This window comes from Mus caroli, unplaced genomic scaffold (assembly GCF_978045245.1).
Source record: "Mus caroli unplaced genomic scaffold, Mus_caroli_1 scaffold_15, whole genome shotgun sequence".
NCBI lineage: Eukaryota > Metazoa > Chordata > Mammalia > Rodentia > Muridae > Mus > Mus caroli.
Window position 1 is genome coordinate 28,226,631 of NW_028227270.1, and position 18,886 is coordinate 28,245,516.

General features: G+C 41.5%; 1 protein-coding gene across 1 annotated transcript in view; it reads left to right on the top strand.

The window, feature by feature from the left end:
* Cmya5 (cardiomyopathy associated 5) overlaps positions 1 to 18,886 on the top strand; it is a 98,359-nt gene that overhangs the window by 14,148 nt on the left and 65,325 nt on the right. The window lies entirely within an intron of this gene.

Consider the following 18,886-nt stretch of genomic DNA (forward strand, 5'->3'; position numbering starts at 1 on the left):
CATAGAGCTGATTTGGGGAATATAGAGTTTTACAGTAACCCCATTTATCTGATCTCAACATCGATCTTCACAAAACCAAGTTACAGACTTTTAAGCTGAACAACTCACTCACAAGTTATTTCCTGGTGTACGAACCGCTAGCCAGAGTTTAATCTGTTCCTTGTTTCCCTCTGGAATTTTAGAGACCCCTTAGAGCTCTGCTTTGCAGTCTGCCATGTTTTAAGCAAGGGGGTTCCTGTGTTCTTTCTCTCTCTCCTGTGGTGGCTTTCAGCCCGCTGGTGGGACCCTCATCTGGGCCTTCCAAGGCTTGCCTTCCCATTTGGCAGCTCTACTGACCTGTTTCCACAAGACTCAGGCGCTCCTGCAATAAGCTTAAAGGCAGAGATTGACCCAAGGCCATCACCATTTAAAAATGGTAAGAATGTAAAATAACTAAGAAATGGCTACGAGCATTGAGGAGAGTGACTGAAGTTTAGTGGTCAAGAAACCGTGTTCTTCAGAGAGAAATCTCCCAGGTTCCAGTGCTCCACATCGGAGAGGGGTTTGTTAGGATGGCTTACCTGACGAGTTCTGGGTAATTCAGGAATGGCTAGCTTTGTACTAGAGAGGAAAGGAGCTGCTTCAGGGCACAAGGCTGGAGGCCTTAGCTGTCTTATTCTGGTGCTGGAGGCCTGGCATATCCTGGATAACTCCCCTGGTAACCAAGGAGAATCCCTGTCTTCATTTCACTGGAGGGAGGGGGTTGTGATGACAACCACAACAGTAAGAGAGAAGGCTGACAAAAGGGGCTCTGCTTCCGCTTAGACCTCTTTGTATCTGGACTACTGCTACTAACTCTGAGGGAAGGCCTTCCTCCCAGGAAACACCCCACAGACTGCCCTAAAGGAATGTCTCTTTGCTAGCTCCAGATCCAATCAAATTGACAACTGAGTTTAACTGGCAGAACATCTGATAGCTGAACCAGGTTTTTTTTTTTTTTTTTTTTTTTTTTTAAGGGTATTATTAATAGTAGTGTTTTCAAGGCCACTGTGTGTGGGTTTTTTGTTGCAAATTTAGCAAGCAAAATTACTGGAGGGCCACCATGGAAAGCTCACCAGATTTCTCCTGGTTGTTGGACAACAAATTATCTTTCATACTTCAGTCACAAATTGTAGGCTTAAAGAAGTAGAGCAGACAAGAAGTCTATCCTGGCTCTGTGATTGATGTAAAAAAGTTCCTAACCTGACACACTCTACTCAGATGAAGCGCCCTGTCTCTTAGTAACCACCATTAGGCATTTCCCAGCAGGCCTTGGGAGCAGTTTCTGCTCTGAGCTAATACTCTAAGCAGTTGTTGAAGAATCCCCCAGCTAAATGGTTCAGCCAGCATTTAACTCCTCAGAGTTTCTTAGTTTCTGTTGTTTGGTGCGTCCATCTTCACCTGCTTGTTTTCCCTTTCTCATTCTTAGGTCTGAGGCAGGGGTTCTCAGCCAATATAGAGCTGAAGATATTTCTGATGTTGCAGTTGGACTTGGGGTCCTGCTGGCATCCAGCAGGCAGGGGCCAGCTGACACTAACGCATCTGAGCACACTGACAGCTTCCTACAGCAGAGAGTTGTCCTCTCCAGTCCTCAGGAACCTGAAGTAGTAGAATTATGAATTAGAGGCTAGCCTCAACTATACCTACAGAATTTTGGCTAGGGGAAAAAGAAGCAAGCCACTATTATGAAACTTTATACTTTTAAATGGGTCACTTGTTCATCTGGTTTTATGGTTTTTGGATGAATTAAACTTCATAATTCATGCTTTTTAGAGAGTTTTAATTATAGTTTTTAAAAAAGGCACTTGATTGAACAGCTGGGAAGTTTGTCTCTAGTAATGAAGCAAAGATGGGGTACAGGTAATTAAAAGAGACTGTCTATTGAGAGAGAGAGAGAGAGAGAGAGAGAGAGAGAGAGAGAGAGAGAGAACATGCATATACTAAGGATTGAACTTGCATGTTAAACACACACTCCAGCCCTGACCTACAACCACAGCTCTATAGATTATAAATTTTTACAATAAGATGTTCTTTATTTACTTATATGGTTAAAAGTATATATGTGTATATATGTTGGTTAAAAGTCTATATGTGTATATATGTGTGTCAGTTAAAAAGTGGTTTTGGGTGTGAGTGTGGGTGTAGGTGTGGGCATGGGTGGGGAGGCCAGAGGACAACGTCTAGTGTGCTCCTCAGTGCATCCTGTCTCAGTGCATTCTCCATCTTATTACTTGAGACAGGGTCTCTTCATGAGCCCAAAGATCACTGATTACTATTCAAGTAGCTAGTTGGCAAGCCCTGGGGTCCTGTTGTTGTCTCTGCATCCCAGCACTGGGACTACAGGTGCACATTGCCATTCCTAGTTTGGGGAGGTCAGACTCGGGTCCTCACAGTTGTATGGCAAGCATTTTGCCAACTGAGCCATCTTCATAGCAACCCAAAAGTGCTTTCTATGGCAAGATACACATACATCTTAGAAGTCTGATGAGTCATGTGTTCTAGTTGATACAAAGTAGCCCCCCATCACCCCTGGGATGGCCAGGGTGATCGATAGGAGTTTCCAGTCTGCCTGCAGCTTGGAATGGCATCTGCAAGCATCTGTATAGTGCTAACATTTCTATCCCAGAGCTACAACTTTCAAGATAAATACAGACTGTTTGTGGAGGTGCCCACAGCATACCAGGCTCATTTTGTATTTCACACTTTCTCTCTTCAGAGCATGTTGTTCCTTCTACCTGAATCACTTCTGACTGCCTGCAGCCTGGTCCTCCTGGGAATCTAATTTTTCCTTGTAAAATCCTACACCCCTTTTTATATTCTGTGCTTATGTTCTGTACCTCTCTTCTCACACCTACATATTATCACATAGGATCCCAAAGGTAAAAAAATATAAATTGCTGCTTGTGTACCACATCTGGTGCCTTTGGCTGTTGTGTGACACTGTTCCCAGGAAGATGTAAACAAATGTCTACTCACCCCAGGAAGGGAACTGACATCAGGGCAAATAAGAATGACACTGACCTCCAACTTGGTGACCCCATGTGTTTTATCAAGGTTAGTTCCAGGACCATGGGTAAAGGGACTTACAGGAGCAGAAATGATTCAGACAGCAACATCACCAAAAGTCCACTTCAGAAAGGGTGTCAGCTGATGAAAGCTGGAAACCTGGTGCACAGTAGGCAGCTCAACAGGTAGAAGCAGCTTTTTCAGGCAGCATGGCTGGTCTCTGTCTCTTTCAGACAGCTCAGCTTCTCTGGGAGTATCTCTCAGCAGGTTTTACTGCTTATATATGTTTGGGGAAGAAAAAGCCTAGTGAATCTGGTCAGTTTCAGGGACTTCCTGAAGCCTTTGAGTTGTTTACTTCCTGGAATGTTTGTTTCAGCCCATCATGAACAACCTTTGTCTTAATGAATTCCCTTCTGAGGAAAGTGCCTCCGTTTTGTCACAGGTGGAGTCACACTGGACTGCAAGGGTGGGTTTGCAGTCACAGCTCTGTGTTAGCTGCCACACTATAGGAAGAAAGGAACTATATGACTCTGCTTTCTGTTTCCATGAGTTTGCACATTGGAAGTTTTTTATTAGAACTCAAAAGGAAATTTTCTATGATTTATTTTTCCAGGCTCCATTTTTAAGTTTGCTTTTTTTTTTTTTAATTTGCAAAGTGTCATTTATTAATTAAGCTATCTGTGGCACAGGACAGAGGTTAAAATGGTGGCAATTAAGAAAAGTCTGTCTAGTTGTTAAATTACTTATAATAAGAATGTCTTTGGTTGTACACTTAAAAGTATATTTATATTCATAGGCCTCAAAGTGTTCTATTTGCCAGGAGTGCAGATGTTCAGAGCTGGGGTAAGATGTTTAATGGTGACTGAGCCCCTCAGCTATGACAGTGTGAGTAGCTGTTTATCTCTGATTCATTGGAAGATGACAGGGCTGGTGGTTGGGCTTACTTCTCACACACAGTAACATTCTGCCTCCTTCGGGTTCTTCTGTGTTGGGTCCCATCTATAACTCTGCCTCACCTACATTTTCTGTTCTGCTCCAACTAACTCCCAGTTTTGCCCTTTATTACCTATGGTGAGTCCGGTCCCATTCCTGCACCTTGGTCATCTTTGCTCTGTCCTTCATGTTTAATCTCGCTGTTCTTTTGTGGCTCTGATCAGATATCTCTTTAGTTGAGAAGTCTTCCTTGGTCTCATATATATCACAGTTCTCTAACTCATAGCTACTTTCTCCTACCCCATGCACCACACTTAATTTTCTTCTTAGCACTTATCATCTTAAAGTTAAGCAACAGGAGAGCTGGCCCTTTATTTTCTGCTGTACCCTCACGGACTAGACTTGTGTCTACTATTGGTAAAGACACGCTTCCCCAGGTGGGAGATAAGCAGCGCCTAACAATTTTGCCAAAAAGGCAAGCTGAAATTGAACAACTGTGTGTGTCTGTGTTTTTCATCTGCAGACCCAATATTCTCTGGGCGGGGACTGGTAGCGTGGACAGTTCCTGGAGTTAAGGTGGGATAGCAAAAGCTACACACAACAGTAGGTGCTAAGTTTTGTTGAAGAAAATGAATGGTGATTATCTGGGTTAGGATTTCTATGGCAGTGATGGAACACTGTGACCAAAAGCAATTTGGAGAAGAAAAGGGTTGTTTGGCTTATACTTGCCTATTCCTGATCACTACTAAAGGAAGTCAGGACAACTCAAATAGAGCAGGACCCTGGAGGCAGGAGGGATGCAGACAGAGGCCATGGAAGAGTGCTGCTTACTGGCTTGCTTTTCATAGCTTGAACGGTCTGCTTTCTTACAGTGCCCAGGACCAGTAATGTTTCCACCTACAAAGAGCTGGCCCTTCCACATCAATCACTGGTTAAGAAAATATACTATAGACTTGCTAGCCTAGTCATTTTTCTCAATTGAGGTTACCTCCTCTCTGATGGCTTTAGCTTCTGTCAGGTTCATGCACCACTAGCCAGGAGAGTGAATTTATAGATAAAAGGAGATTTTATATATAAAAGTATTTTGAAAAACCACTAAGTAATACACAAGTATTATTTATTGTCACTGAAAAACCAAATACTTGGTGAGTGCCCAGAGAAGTAAATTCAAGATTTCTGTGCTTGTGTTATCACATGGCCATAAAGTTCTGAGGATAAAATGACCTAATGCATTTCCTTTAAGAATACCAAATTTAACCTCCACCCCCATCATCAAATTTAAGTTTTCAAGCCTAATCTTTCCAACCTAATAGCTATTTTTTCAGTATATGCATTATTCATCATTGATCATAGACAATACACCTTCAAAATTGATCTGTGTTGCTTCTGAAGAATTATGGCAGCCACCACAATTCTGGTTTTTAAAGCTTGTTCATGATGCGGTTGTGTGGGTCTCTGGAGGAAGCCTGCAGAAGAGCAGGGTGTTACTGATACCTGATTGGTGGGCTTCTCTTGGTCACTTTAACACATCAGTTTATGGTGCATACTCTCAAGCATCTGGATTATGTATCATTGCTGTTCTTCCTGAAGGAGAGTGGCCTTCAGGTCCTACCAGCTACTGTTATTCGCATTGGGGCTTGGCAAAAAGAATTACAATGCAGGACTCTCTTTCTCTAAGTTCTCAAACAGTTGATAGGTAAACCTAAGGATTGGTAGATAAACATATGTATGTTTGATACCAGATAGTATGGCAAGGCTGATATCAGGTAGTGTGGCCTAGGTGTCTAGGAAGAGAATGGGCTTTCCAAAACCCAGGTTCAGAACTAGACAGATGTGCGCATCCAGCCACAGAGGACTCCAGGCCTTTCTCATCTAAGCCATAGCACAAACAGTCAACTAGGGAGGAGTGAGAAATTAGGCCAGGCAAGTCATGCTAACGAAAGTCTTTCTACACGAAAAGGAATAGGAAATCAGTGTCCAGACTGACTATTCTCAGTAACTTGCTACCATGCATTTTAAGATACTTTACAGATAAAATGTGTCTTTTAAAGCACTAAGAATATGTAAATCTTTACATCACACATTTTATTCCTATACTATCATACAGATGGAGCAGGAAACTGTTTTCGAGCTCGGCTAGGATGTTGTTGTGTCTAGTGACATTCTTGTACGGGTGAAGGCTTAGGCAAATGCCCAGTTTGCTTTACTATGGAGCCTCCTCTAGGCGCCTCATCCAGACAAATCCTAAGTTTCAGAAGATGGAACCATGGCAAAGCTCATTTATATTTCTTCTACAAATCTAAAGCTCAGCCAAAATTGGTTAATTCTAAGTGAAATCTCAAGAACTTTTAGAGAATTTGCATTGAACAGCAATCTTGCTACCACACAATGCTTTAAATTGTAGTAGTACATAATTTGATTTAATAAAGACTTGTTGAATGAATTGCTCTCCACCTATCCAAAGTCAGCAGGAAGCCACTGTGGGTTGCTGAAGTCTTAAAGTTACACATGTAACAGACACTGAAGAGGGCTCAACGGCCAATGAATGCAAACTAGCAATAAAAAGGGAAACTTTTCTAAGTCACTGTAACTAGACCAATGGAAGTCCCCTGAGTTTTCCGTTTTCCCTATAGAAGAGACTGACACTCACTGCAAGCCACTCGCTCCATGGAGCAGACTTCCCTTTAGTTACACTAATTATTTGAAGATGTGTTTGTTTTAAAGACGCATTCTAGTTTTTACCTTTTAAAAGCACATGGATTTATGGACATGAGCGCAGTGCATGCAGAGGTCAGAAGGTGTCAGATCCCCTGGAAGCAGAGTTAGAGTGGTCATCAGCCTGGGGATGTGAGTGCTTGGAATACAAACTCAGGTCCTTGCATCTTAACCTCTGACCCACCTCTCCAGCCTCTAAGCTGGGTTTTAGGTAGGGTCATTTGAGTTTGTCCCTGAACCTTTCTTCTACTGGTTGTATTTGTGTTGTTAGAATATAATTAATTAAATTTTAGTTAAGCTGATGAAATGTGGGCCCAACAGTAAAAAAAAAAAAAAAATTGTTCCTCTGAAAATAAAGTCAAATATTAACATTGAGAAAATATTGCAAGGAGCCAATGAGACGACTCAATAGGTAAAAGGTGCTTGCTACCAGACATGGTGACCTGACCTGGGTTAAGTGCCTAGAACCCATGTGGTGGAGGAAGAGAACCTGCACTTGTAAGTTGTCATCTGACTTCTATGTGTACACTGTAACTCACTCTCTCTCACTCTCTCTCTCTCTCTCTCTCTCTCTCTCACACACACACACACACACACACACACACACACACACACAAAATAAATAAATAAATAAATAAATATAGACAACAATTGCTAAATGACGTGATGTCTACTTACAGCAAGCCTGCAGTGCTAGAGAGGAGTTCATGGCTTAGATGTAGGATGACAAATGCCACCTGAGACAATGACATCCAGATCCTAGAAGCTGCCAAAGGAGCTGGTCTCCAAAGACAGAAACAGTAATCTGTATGGAGGTGCACCATTGCAAGTGAAGAGAACGATGCGAGCAGTAGAGTGAGGAGTGGGACCCCATGTGGGCTTCGCAGCTCACGAAGGCACAGTGGCCTGGTGTCAAGTGGCACAAGGCTCTGGTTCACAGGTGTCACAAGTACCTGGTCACCAAGAAAGTAAGGTATTTATTCTTTGCACTCACAATAAGCTTGAGTGGCCTTTGGGATATGACTAAAAGCTTTTCAACTTACAACAGTCTTGAATGGCCTTTGGAACATCTGTAAGAGCTTTTTCTTATGGTGTAATTTCTTCACTCGTTCATTCATAATTTTTTCTTGTGTCTGTTTTTGTGTTTACTTTTTCATATTTTCTTATCTCCTTAATTGGCTAATAACCTAATTTTAAACTTAAAAATTTACATTTCTTTTGTTTATAAATGTTATTTTTTCTGCTATCAATATAGATATTAAGTTCTATTTTACTATTTTTGTTTTGAGATAAGGTTTTCCTACACAGCTCTGGCTGTCCTGGAACTTACTATGTAGATCAGGATGGCCTCAAACGCACAGAGATCTGCCTGCTCTGCCTTCCCAGTTAGTGTTGGGATTAGAGAACTGTTCCACCACACCTGGAAAGATGTCAAATTCTTGATAGAATGGGAACTATAAAAAAATCCCTGATTGTTTTAAGAATTTTCTATTTTTTTAAAAAACGAGATGCATAAAATATTAACAATTTTTATTATAATGTTGCAGGCATTGTGATTGACATTCTATGCTTCAACATATAATTTTCAAAGTTTGTAGCATAAGAATCATATGTGACTTTCCCATTGTTATGCTATTAAAATATATAGTTAATGTATTTAAAAGACTTAGTTGGGAAAAAATGGCCCAAAGCCCTCCTTTACTTGATGTAGTCCTGTTGGCACATGGTGGCTACGTACAAGTGAAAGGCATCATGAAAATACAATGCATTGTTCATAATTATATTCCAGCGTGAACTTTAATGCAACCCTAACTGCTTATCGGAGGAAGGAACTACGTGTTTCTAGATGATAAGTCTGGATGCCAATAGGAACAAAGCATAGCAGTCACATGTCTTAGCTTGATGGAAGTCATCCGAGGCTCTGCTTCAGTTGTTTCCAACGATGGTGCTTTAAGGAATGAGTGGAGAGCACCAATTTAAGACAAACTAGAGGTCACCAAGGAAAGATCACCATGTTGGCATCTGTGCTTTGATGCCCTTCCCTCTTTAAGACTTATGATGGATATAAATATTCCCTCTCTCATCTCCTCTGTTTTAAAATAAATATGATTTTTTAATGTATATTAACATTTTGCTTGTATGGCTGTATAGACACCATGTTCATATTGGATGCCCACAGAAGCCAGAAGAGAATTTCAGATACTAGAACCAGAGTTGTGGACAGTTAGTTGTGCGTGACCATGTGTGTGCTGGGAATTGAACCTGGGTCCTCTAGAAGACCATCCAGTGCTCTTAACTGCTGAGCCATCTCTCTGGCCCCTGGACTAAGAAATATTACAGGAGCATCAGGCTCTTTCCATTTACAATTCTTTGTTTTCTTTTCTGTGTCTGAATGCTATATATGTGTGTGTGCACGTGTGTGTGCAGGTGCATGTACTCATGTGTGTGCATGTGGACGACAGAATAGGATGCCAGGTGTCCCCCTATGTCACTTTCTGCCTTATTCTTTTATGGCGGTGTTTCACTGAGCTCTCTGTTTTGTGGCTAGGTTGACTGGTCAGCAGGCCCCATCAATCTTTCTGTCTCTCTGGTACTATACAGATGTTCATGACGATATCAGCTTTTATATTGGTTCTGCGGATCTGAACTAAGGTCCTCTTTCTCTTTCCCACTCAGCCATCTCCCTAGTCCTCATGATTCCTAACTTCATTTTAAATAAAGTACTTGTTTCTGTATGAGCTAAGGTGAAATGAAGACAGAAAGAGACAGAAGGCATACCAGGAAGAGCAATCAAAACCTGAATAGGTTTGAGACATGATCTTTATATACCAGACCTAATCATTTTAGAATGTAATAAATTGGGTTTTTTTTTCTGGCACCTTTAGTGAAATTCATCTGATTTAAGTTATTGTCACTTACAAAACAGTGAGATACAAGAATATACCCAGCAGAAAATCCAGAATGATAAAAGGGCCACTAGAGGAAGGGGTTGCTGATGGTAGAACCCATTGGCCATGGAGATGGAAGAGAAATACTTAGAAAGGTCAAAACAGCGAGGGAGCTGGGAGGACAGGGAAGAGGAGGGTAACTGAAACTCAGGGTATATGAAGAAACTATAGAGAAACTTACTGTTTCATAATCTTATTAAAAATACAATAAAAAGGAATTTGAATGGAAATGCCCTCCAAGAATGGATAATGCTCCTCCCAGAAGCCTTGGATTATTAGACAAAACCCCTGCATCAGGGGTGGGATATTTTCCTATTGGTTGTTGAGTAAGAGAGTCTCCCCTTTCTCTGCAAAACCAATATAGGATATTACCATTGCTCTTGGTTAATCACTAGATCTTGACGGTCATACTTCCATTGCTAAAACTATCCCATACTTTGGTTACTGATCATAGATCAAGCTGGAGGTGAGCTGAAAGCTTCTTCCATAACAACTAGGCTACATTGTCCTAGAAGTTTCTATGTAGGGTACTAAAGGAGAAAAGCCATTAAACAGTTTTACTTAGCTGTGTACCTTGTGAGACAGTAATGAACTATCAAGAAAGATGCGCTCTCCAGTGCAATGGAATAACTCTTAAGGTCATAAACAACCACTTTCCAACAGGATTTGGGGGCTGCTTCATGGAGGGACCTCAGCTTGGTTCTGTAAGCCTCGTCAAGAGCCTTTGGTTTGGGAGGTCACAGACCCTAGAGATGAGCCTACAGCTATTGTACTGCTAAGCAGTAGTGCATTTAATCTGCCTTCTAAATACTCATATTTATATTCATAGACTAATGCTGAGATAAGACTCCATCAGAGAAGCCTCTTGTAGCCAGAGGTGGTTAGAAACATACAACTGGGCAAAATGTCTAGAGTAAGTGACAGGTGGGGTTCTCTGAGACAGCTATAACACACACAGAAAGCTCAGACAACATTGTGGAAGAGGGGACAGAAAAAAATGGAAGAGCTGAGGATGAAGAGATAAGACAACATAAGAGACATCTCTGGACATGACAAAGAATTGCACCCATAAACTCACTGAAGCTGTGGTGATCACAAGACTTGAACAAGACTGGGCCCATCAATATTTTATCACGGATAAGGGAAGGGCCCGTGTGACCCCCCGACTCCTCCCAAAAAGACTATGGGCAATTAATGCTAGTTGGGGGAGAGACATTATTTTCTTCAGTAGTGAATCCAGAGATACATTGCCCTTGCTCCATTGAGTAACTTCTATCCATACTTGGGCAGGTAAATCCACAGACAAAAAGACATGAAAGTGCAAGGGACTCACTGAGAAGACTACCAGTAGGAGGGGTAAGGGGCTAAGGGCAGGTAACAAAAGTGAAAATGACTAAAATATATAAATCTATAAAACTGTCAAAAAAAAAAAAAAAACCAGCAGCAGGGAACACAACGCTGCTCAGAGACCAACACACTTTCCCCTATGGGGAGTGGCCACATAGAGAAAATACAAGTCAGTTTATTGGGAGTGGAACAGCAGAGCAGTCTTTTAAGCTCTCCTTCCACAAAAAGCCATATTGATTCAGGCCACGGCTAGACTGCTATAGGAAGGGAGGGATTTCTGGAGTACAATGGTGCTTATGTAATGTTTAAGTTAGTTATGGAGTCAAGTGAACAGAAAGAAACAATAAGACAAAACGTTGCCAGAGACTAGAAACAAAGGAACGGAAAACTCTAGAGCTTAAAGGTATAGCAGCACAAAATAATATGTTTAATGATTTTAGTAAGCAGGTCAGACATGACCAAGTATGGAATCAGCATCCTGGGTGACAACAGCCAGAGTACATGGAGTGAGAATAATGATATAATGTATGGGGACTTGGAACATGAGTAGGGAAGAGAGAGCTTGTAGCAAAGGCAGAATCTGAAAAGAGAAGGTGGCTGTGGCTGTCTCAGAAGTGATGGAAGGCAGTAAAATGTAGCCAAGCATATGAAAACAGCTCCTTTTTTTTTTTTTTTTTTTTTGGTTTTTCGAGACAGGGTTTCTCTGTATAGCCCTGGCTGTCCTGGAACTCACTTTGTAGACCAGGCTGGCCTCGAAAACAACTCCTGAGAATGAAAGACAGTAGCAAATCCCACAAAGACGGGTGGTTGGGGAAAAGTTCCCATTGCTTACAAGAAAGGTTACAATGAGACTGACAGCTAGTTTATCCACAGAAACCATGGAAGAAAGAAGATAATGGAATGATGGTTTAAAGTGCTGAAATAAAATACCTAATAGTATAGAAAATTTCAAGAGGAAGGGCATTAAAATACCTTTAATGAAGGCTGGGTGTGGTGGCGCACGCCTTTAATCCCAGCACTCGGGAGGCAGAGGCAGGCGGATTTCTGAGTTAGAGGCCAGCCTGGTCTACAAAGTGAGTTCCAGGACAGCCAGGGCTACACAGAGAAACCCTGTCTCAAAAAAACAAAAACAAACAAACAAACAAATAAATACCTTTAATGAAAAAGTAGTTAAGAAAAAAGAAAAAGAAAAAGTAGTTAAGAATTTGTCACCAGGAAATTCACAACAGAGGAACTATCAAGAGGAACTATCCTATTCTTCAGGGAGGGCAGAGATGATTCCAGAGAGAGTACTGGAAATACGGGAACAAAGGAAGCATGATTAAAGGTTCAGTGTGTAGGTAAAGTTAAGTAAATATTGACAGTTTTAGAAAGCAAAAGTAATTATGTCTTGTGAAACTTAAAAATGTACAGACTGAAAATATGTAATTATAGTGGCCTGTAAGTTGAAATTACAGTGATTCATGGTACTCCTATTGTTTAAGAAGAAGTGAAAGTACCAATTAATGTTAGAAATTAATGAGTCAAGGATGCATGTTGTAGGGGTCAGCAGTATAAGAATAGTAAAATAGAGTATAACTTATAGACCATTATAAAAGAGGAAAATTTAATAATAAAAATATTCAATATAAAATAAAGCAGGGAAAGAGAGAAAAAAGATCATAGGCTAGGTAGCACAAATAGTAAACAGTAAGCAAAATTTAGCCTCAAATGTCTTTAAATGAATTAGTGTTTCATTTGAATTATCAGAATGGATTTTTAAAATACATATTTCTTATAAGAGGCACATCCAAAACAGAAGTGTCTTTTTATTTTCCTATTATTAACACAAAAGCATTATTTTCTTATTATTGTGATAAAGCACCATGACCAAGGCAACTCATAGAAGAGTCTATTTGCGGTTCATAGTTCCAGAGGGTGAGTCTATGACTATCCTGTCTGGGAGCATGGCAGCAGGCAGGCGGGCATGGCACTGGAGCAGTGCTGAGAGCTCATATCTTGAAACAGAAGCAGCAAACAGAGAGCACACTGAGAATGGTGTGGGCTTTTGAAACTGTAAGGCCCACCCCCAGTGACACGCCTCCTCTAACAAAGCCACACCTCCTAATTCTTCTCAAACAGTTCCACCAACTGGGAACTAAACATTCAAAGTATTCAAACCTATGAACCTCTGAGGGCCATTATCATTCAAACCACCACATTAAGTATATAGGACAATTTAAAAAATTTAAAATACAACAAGATAACCATGTAAGCAGCCAAAATGTATCAGATATAGACATTAATAATCAAAGCAAGTTTTATTACTATCAATATTTTTGATAGATTAGGAAATAAATCAGTACATCCACATAAAAGGGACATTTTATTAGGATTAAAGTTAAATTTCTAGGATGATATGAAGGTTCTAAACTAATTTTAATCTATCAATACAGTTTCAGAACACAGAAGTTAAAAAACAGAATTATAAAGCTTGAAAAAAAAATCCATGCAACTGTAGTAGAGAACACTGACATCTCTTGTTTTACAATAAGCAGACAAAAATATCACTAAGGGCAAAAACAACTTGATAACAGAAACTAGTCAGACAGATTTAACAGACATGAAATGCATTGCTAAAAAGCTGGAGAACATAATCTCTTTTCATGAACACAAAGACATTTTAATATGACCATACAGAAATAAAGTAAGTTTTGTTTTGTTTTGTTTTTGTTTTTGTTTTTTTCCCCGAGACAGGGTTTCTCTGTGTAGCCTGGCTGTCCTGGAACTCACTCTGTAGACCAGGCTGGCCTGGAACTCAGAAATCTGCCTGCCTCTGCCTCCCAAGTGCTGGGATTAAAGGCCTGCGTCATCACACCCGGCTATAAAGTAAGTTTTAACACAGTTAGAAGTATACAATAAAAATAACCTTGTACTGGCTAGTTTTGTGTCAACTTGACACAGGCTGGAGTTATCACAGAGAAAGGAGCTTCAGTTGGGAAAATGCCTCCATGAGATCCAGTTGCAAGGCATTTTCTCAATTAGTGATCAAGGAGGGAGGGCCCCTTGAGGGTGGTACCATCTCTGGGCTGGTAGTCTTGGTTCTATAAGAGAGCAGGCTGAGCAAGCCAGGGGAAGCAAGCCAGTAAAGAACATCCCTCTATGGCCTCTGCATCAGCTCCTGCTTTCAGACCTGCTTGAGTTCCAGTCCTGACTTCCTTGGTATGGAAAGTGTAAGCTGAATAAACCCTTTCCTCCCCAACCTGCTTCTTGGTCATGATATTTGTGCAGGAATAGAAACCATGACTAAGACAAATTGGTAACAGCATAGTGGGGTATTCCTGTGACAACCTGACCATGTTTTGGGGAGGATTGTGGAAGGACTTTGGAATTTTGGGCCAGAAGATCCATTCGGTGTTAAGAGCTCTGTCAAATGTTGTGTACGGGCTTGTAAGATAATGTTGAGAACAGTGCAGAAGATGGAGGCCTGGCTTGTGAAATTTCAGAGGAACGATTAAAGACTCTTATCAGGGCCATTGTTATTTTGACTGTGAGATTCTGTCGTTCTGGTTAGCTGGGGCTGAAGAATCAGCTGTGATTAACAAGATACCAGAACTACTAGAGGAAAACCTTTGCATTACTGGGACTATTGATGTTGGTTAGCTGGAGCTAAGAACTTAGCGGTGATTAAGAAGAGACCAGCATCATTGAGGTGACATCTTCTGGGAAGTATTTTCTGAAAGCACAAAGAGGCTGTGTTCCAGAGATAGCCAAAGTTGTACCTCGTGCTGCAGCAGGACTTGGTAATGTGTAAGAGTCACCCAGGTGGTACTGGTTTTGAAGGCATGAAGGGGTCACGAAGAGTAGCTGAGGCTTGGCACTATTAGAGGCCATGGAAGGCCATTGGTGAAGGTGCAGCCTCAGTTGCAGTTGATGGCCCAGGACTGAAGTGGTCATGCAAAGGAGTTGAGGCTTGGCACCATGAAGACAGCCTATGAGAGGCTATTGTTGAAGCCAAGTTATAGTGGAAGACAGCAGCGTTTTGGAGATGTCAGTACCATGAGATGACCACCAAGAACAGCAGCAGCAGTGGAGTACAGGCAGCTGGAGCCTAGAAGACAAGGTGTGTGCTACAAAGGGCATGGCTGGAGAAGTGACCCAAGCCCTTGGAGGAGCCCAGAAGATCGTGAGTTGGATCCCAGACATTGGATGGTTGGAGATTGATTTTTGCTTTTGATTGTGACTATGCCCTGGTATTTTTCCCTCTTGAAGGAAGTTTTTTAGTGAAGCCCACAGTTAAGAGACTTTGCATTTTAAAGTACTTTGAATTTTAAAAGATACTGGATATTTTAAAAGGATTGAACTTTTAATATGTAAAGACTATGGGACTTTTAACGTTATTTAGATCTTGGGGATGAATAAGAACTAAGGGTTGAGGCTTACTAGTGATGTGTTTGTGTGTCAAGTTGACAAGGGGTCAGTTGTACTGGCTAGTTTTATGTCAACTTGACACAGGCTGGAGTTATCACAGAGAAAGGAGCTTCAGTTGGGAAAATGCCTCCACGAGATCCAGCTGCAAGGCATTTTCTCAATTAGTGATCAAGGGGGGGAGGTCCCCTTGGGGTGGTGCCATCTCTGGGCTGGTAGTCTTGGTTCTATAAGAGAGCAGGCTGAGCAAGTCAGGGGAAGCAAGCCAGTAAGTAACATCCCTCCATGGCCTCTGCATCATCTCCTGCTTTCAGACCTGCTTGAGTTCCAGTCCTGATTTCCTTGGTGATGAACAGCAGTACGGAAGAAGTGTAAGCTGAATAAACCCTTTCCTCCTCAACCTGCTTCTTGGTCATGATGTTTGTGCAGAATAGAAACTTTGATGAAGACAAACCCTATCAAAAATGAGGAACAGATCTAAACAGAGAATTCTCAACTGAGGAAACCCAAATGGCCAAGAAGCACCTTAAGAAATGTTCAACATCCTTGGTCATCAGGGAAATACAAATCAAAACAACCCTGAGATTCCACCTCATACCAGTCAGAATGGCTAAGATCAAAAACTCAGGTGAGAGCAGATGCTAGTGAGGACATGGACAAAGAGGAACACTCCTCCATTACTGGTGAGATTGCAAGCTGGTACAACCACTCTGGAAATCAGTATGGCAGCTCCTCAGAAGATTGGACATAGTACTCCTTGAGAACCCAGCTATTCCACTCCTGGGGATATACCCAGAAGATGCTCCAACATGTAATAAGGACACATGCTCCACTATGTTCATAGCAGCCTCATTTATAATAGCCAGAAGCTGGAAAGAACCCAGATGTCCCTCAACAGAGGAATGGATACAGAAAATGTGTTCCATTTACACAATGGAATACTACACAGCTATTAAAAACAATGACTTCATGAAATTCACAGGCAAATGGATGGATCTAGAAAATATCATCCTGAGTGAGGTAACTCAGTCACAAATGAACACACATGCTATGCACTCACTGATAAGTGGGCATTAGGCAAAGAGTGTGGAATACCCAAGATACAACTCACAGACCACATGAAGCTCAAGAGGAACAAAGACAAAAGAGTGGCTGCTTCGTCCTTCTTAGAATAGGGAACAATATAATCAAGGGAAGTAGAGGGTGGGAGCGACTTGGGAGGAAGAGAGGAGGTAGAAGGTAAAAAGAGGGGCAGAATCAGGTATGGGAAGAGATGGAGGAGATGTACAGAGGGTCAGGGAATTGAACAGAGGTGTGTAGCTATGGGGGATGGGGAACTGGGGGTAGCAACCAGAAAGTCCCAGATGCCAGGAGAGCAAGAGCCTCCCACACCCCCATGGTGATGACATTAGCTGAAATACCCCACAGAGGGGAGGGAGAACCTGTCGAGACCATACCTAGAGGTTAAACATGGCCCCCTGGTTGAGGGATGGGGCCACCCACCCATCTCCAAAATTTTAACCCAGAATTCCTCCTGTCTCAAGGAAATACAGGGACAAAGAATGGAGCAGAGACTGAAGGAAAGGCCATCCAGATACTGCCCCACCTTGGGATCCATCCCACAAGCAGACACCAAACCTAGACACTATTGCTGATGCCAAGAAGTGCTTGCTGACAGGAGCCTGATACAGCTGTCTCCTGAGAGACTCTTCCAGATCCTGATCAGTACAGTTCGGATGCTCATAGCCAACCATTGGACTGAGTACAGGAACCCCAATGGAGGAATTAGGGGAAGGACTGAAGGAGCTGAAGGGACCTTATCTGGCGTCAATGGGAGGGGAAGCCCTTGGTCCTGTGAAGGCTTGATGCCCCAGTGTAGAGGAATGCTAGGGAGTGGGTCGGTGTGGGAGCACCTTCATAAAAGCAGGGTAAGGGGGGATAGGATAGGGGTTTTCAGAGGGGAAACTTGGAAAGGGGATAACATTTGAAATGTAAACAAATAAAATATCCAATTGTTTTAGGAAAAAAGTATACAAAAATACAAAAAGGAATCTTTCAACCACAATGCAATCAAACTAGAAAGCACCAAGGAAAAGTTGACAAGGAAATCCTCATGTCTTTTGAAATTGAGAAAATAGATTTTTATAGAATATATGAACCAAATAAGAAAGCACAAAAATATTTTAGAACATTTTTATGATTAATAATAAATCAAATGCTGCGCAAAACTTCTGCATGAAATATCTGAAGCTATCCTTAAAGGATATTTAACCCACTATATTAGATTTGAACTTCTTGAGGAAGGTCTTGTGCTGGAGAAGTCGGTCTGTGGTAGCTTCCTTGTCTGGGATGAACAGTGCCCTGGGTTTGATCTCTATAATTAGGAAAGAAAAGAACCTATGTCTTTATATTTATACATACATACATACATATATATATATATATATATATATATATATATATATATTACTATCTGTACTTAACAAAAGTTTATTATGTGCAGAAATAATACTAAATGAAAACACAAATGATTGATTAGGCAACTCTACCTTAGCAGGCCTCTGCTCTTTTAGAACTACCTTCTGGGTGCTCTGTTCAGCACTCCTGAACTCATTCTAGCTAGTAATGAAACCGTCTCTGCTTGAGTACACTGAATTTACAATCAATAAAGAACTCTAAATTGAATTTCTAATTGCTTTTATAATGCTACTGTGCTCACAGGCCTTCCCAATACTAACTCCCATTTTGTGGTATAACTTTCATTTTTTTAAATTCCATCCTATTTATGGTGAATGGCACGAAGAGAAGAAATAGCATGAGTTGAACATTTTGAAGAATAACCTTAATTAGATATGTAAAAGAGTTTGGGAAAAAAAAAGGAATTCAGTCTAGGACCAAAATTGATTCCTAATTAAGTTCAGTGGCTTAATACCAAAACCAGTAAAGAAGAGGCAAGCTACTAGGAAAAGGGAGACATGAATTCTCCCCGCTTCTTCCCAGTCCCTTTCACCTAAGCTGTCTGCAGAACTTGGTTTTTTTTCGCAGACTGTAGCTGGGAAGAGGTGGATGCCCCACTGTGTTTGGCCCTGAGGAGATAAAGGCTGGGCACATCTGCACATCTGCAGTAGACTTCCAAGGATGCTGATGTTGCACCCTCTGCAGTAGACTTCCAGGGAGGCTGATGTTTAGCAGAGGTAGTCTAGCACAGCCGTAGCACTGAAGTTCTGGCCCTAAGTCCAGGGTACAAGGAAGGGGTCAGAGCAAGCAAGCCTCTGAGAGCGTGCTGCGAACGTTTCAGAGGTAGGTTTGTTCAGGCAAGGGCTTCACAACTCCGTGTGCACACTGAAGCTCCCTAGCGCTTTAAAATAAAAAATATAGCAAAGTCCAAAGTCTGTCTCAACAGTAATACCAGAGTTGTTGGTGGCAGAGAGGCGTGGGTGATGGCAGTATTTTCTTAAGGCTCCTGCAGGTGTTTTAAAGTATTCCAGACTTTAGAACCAGTCTTCGAAGCA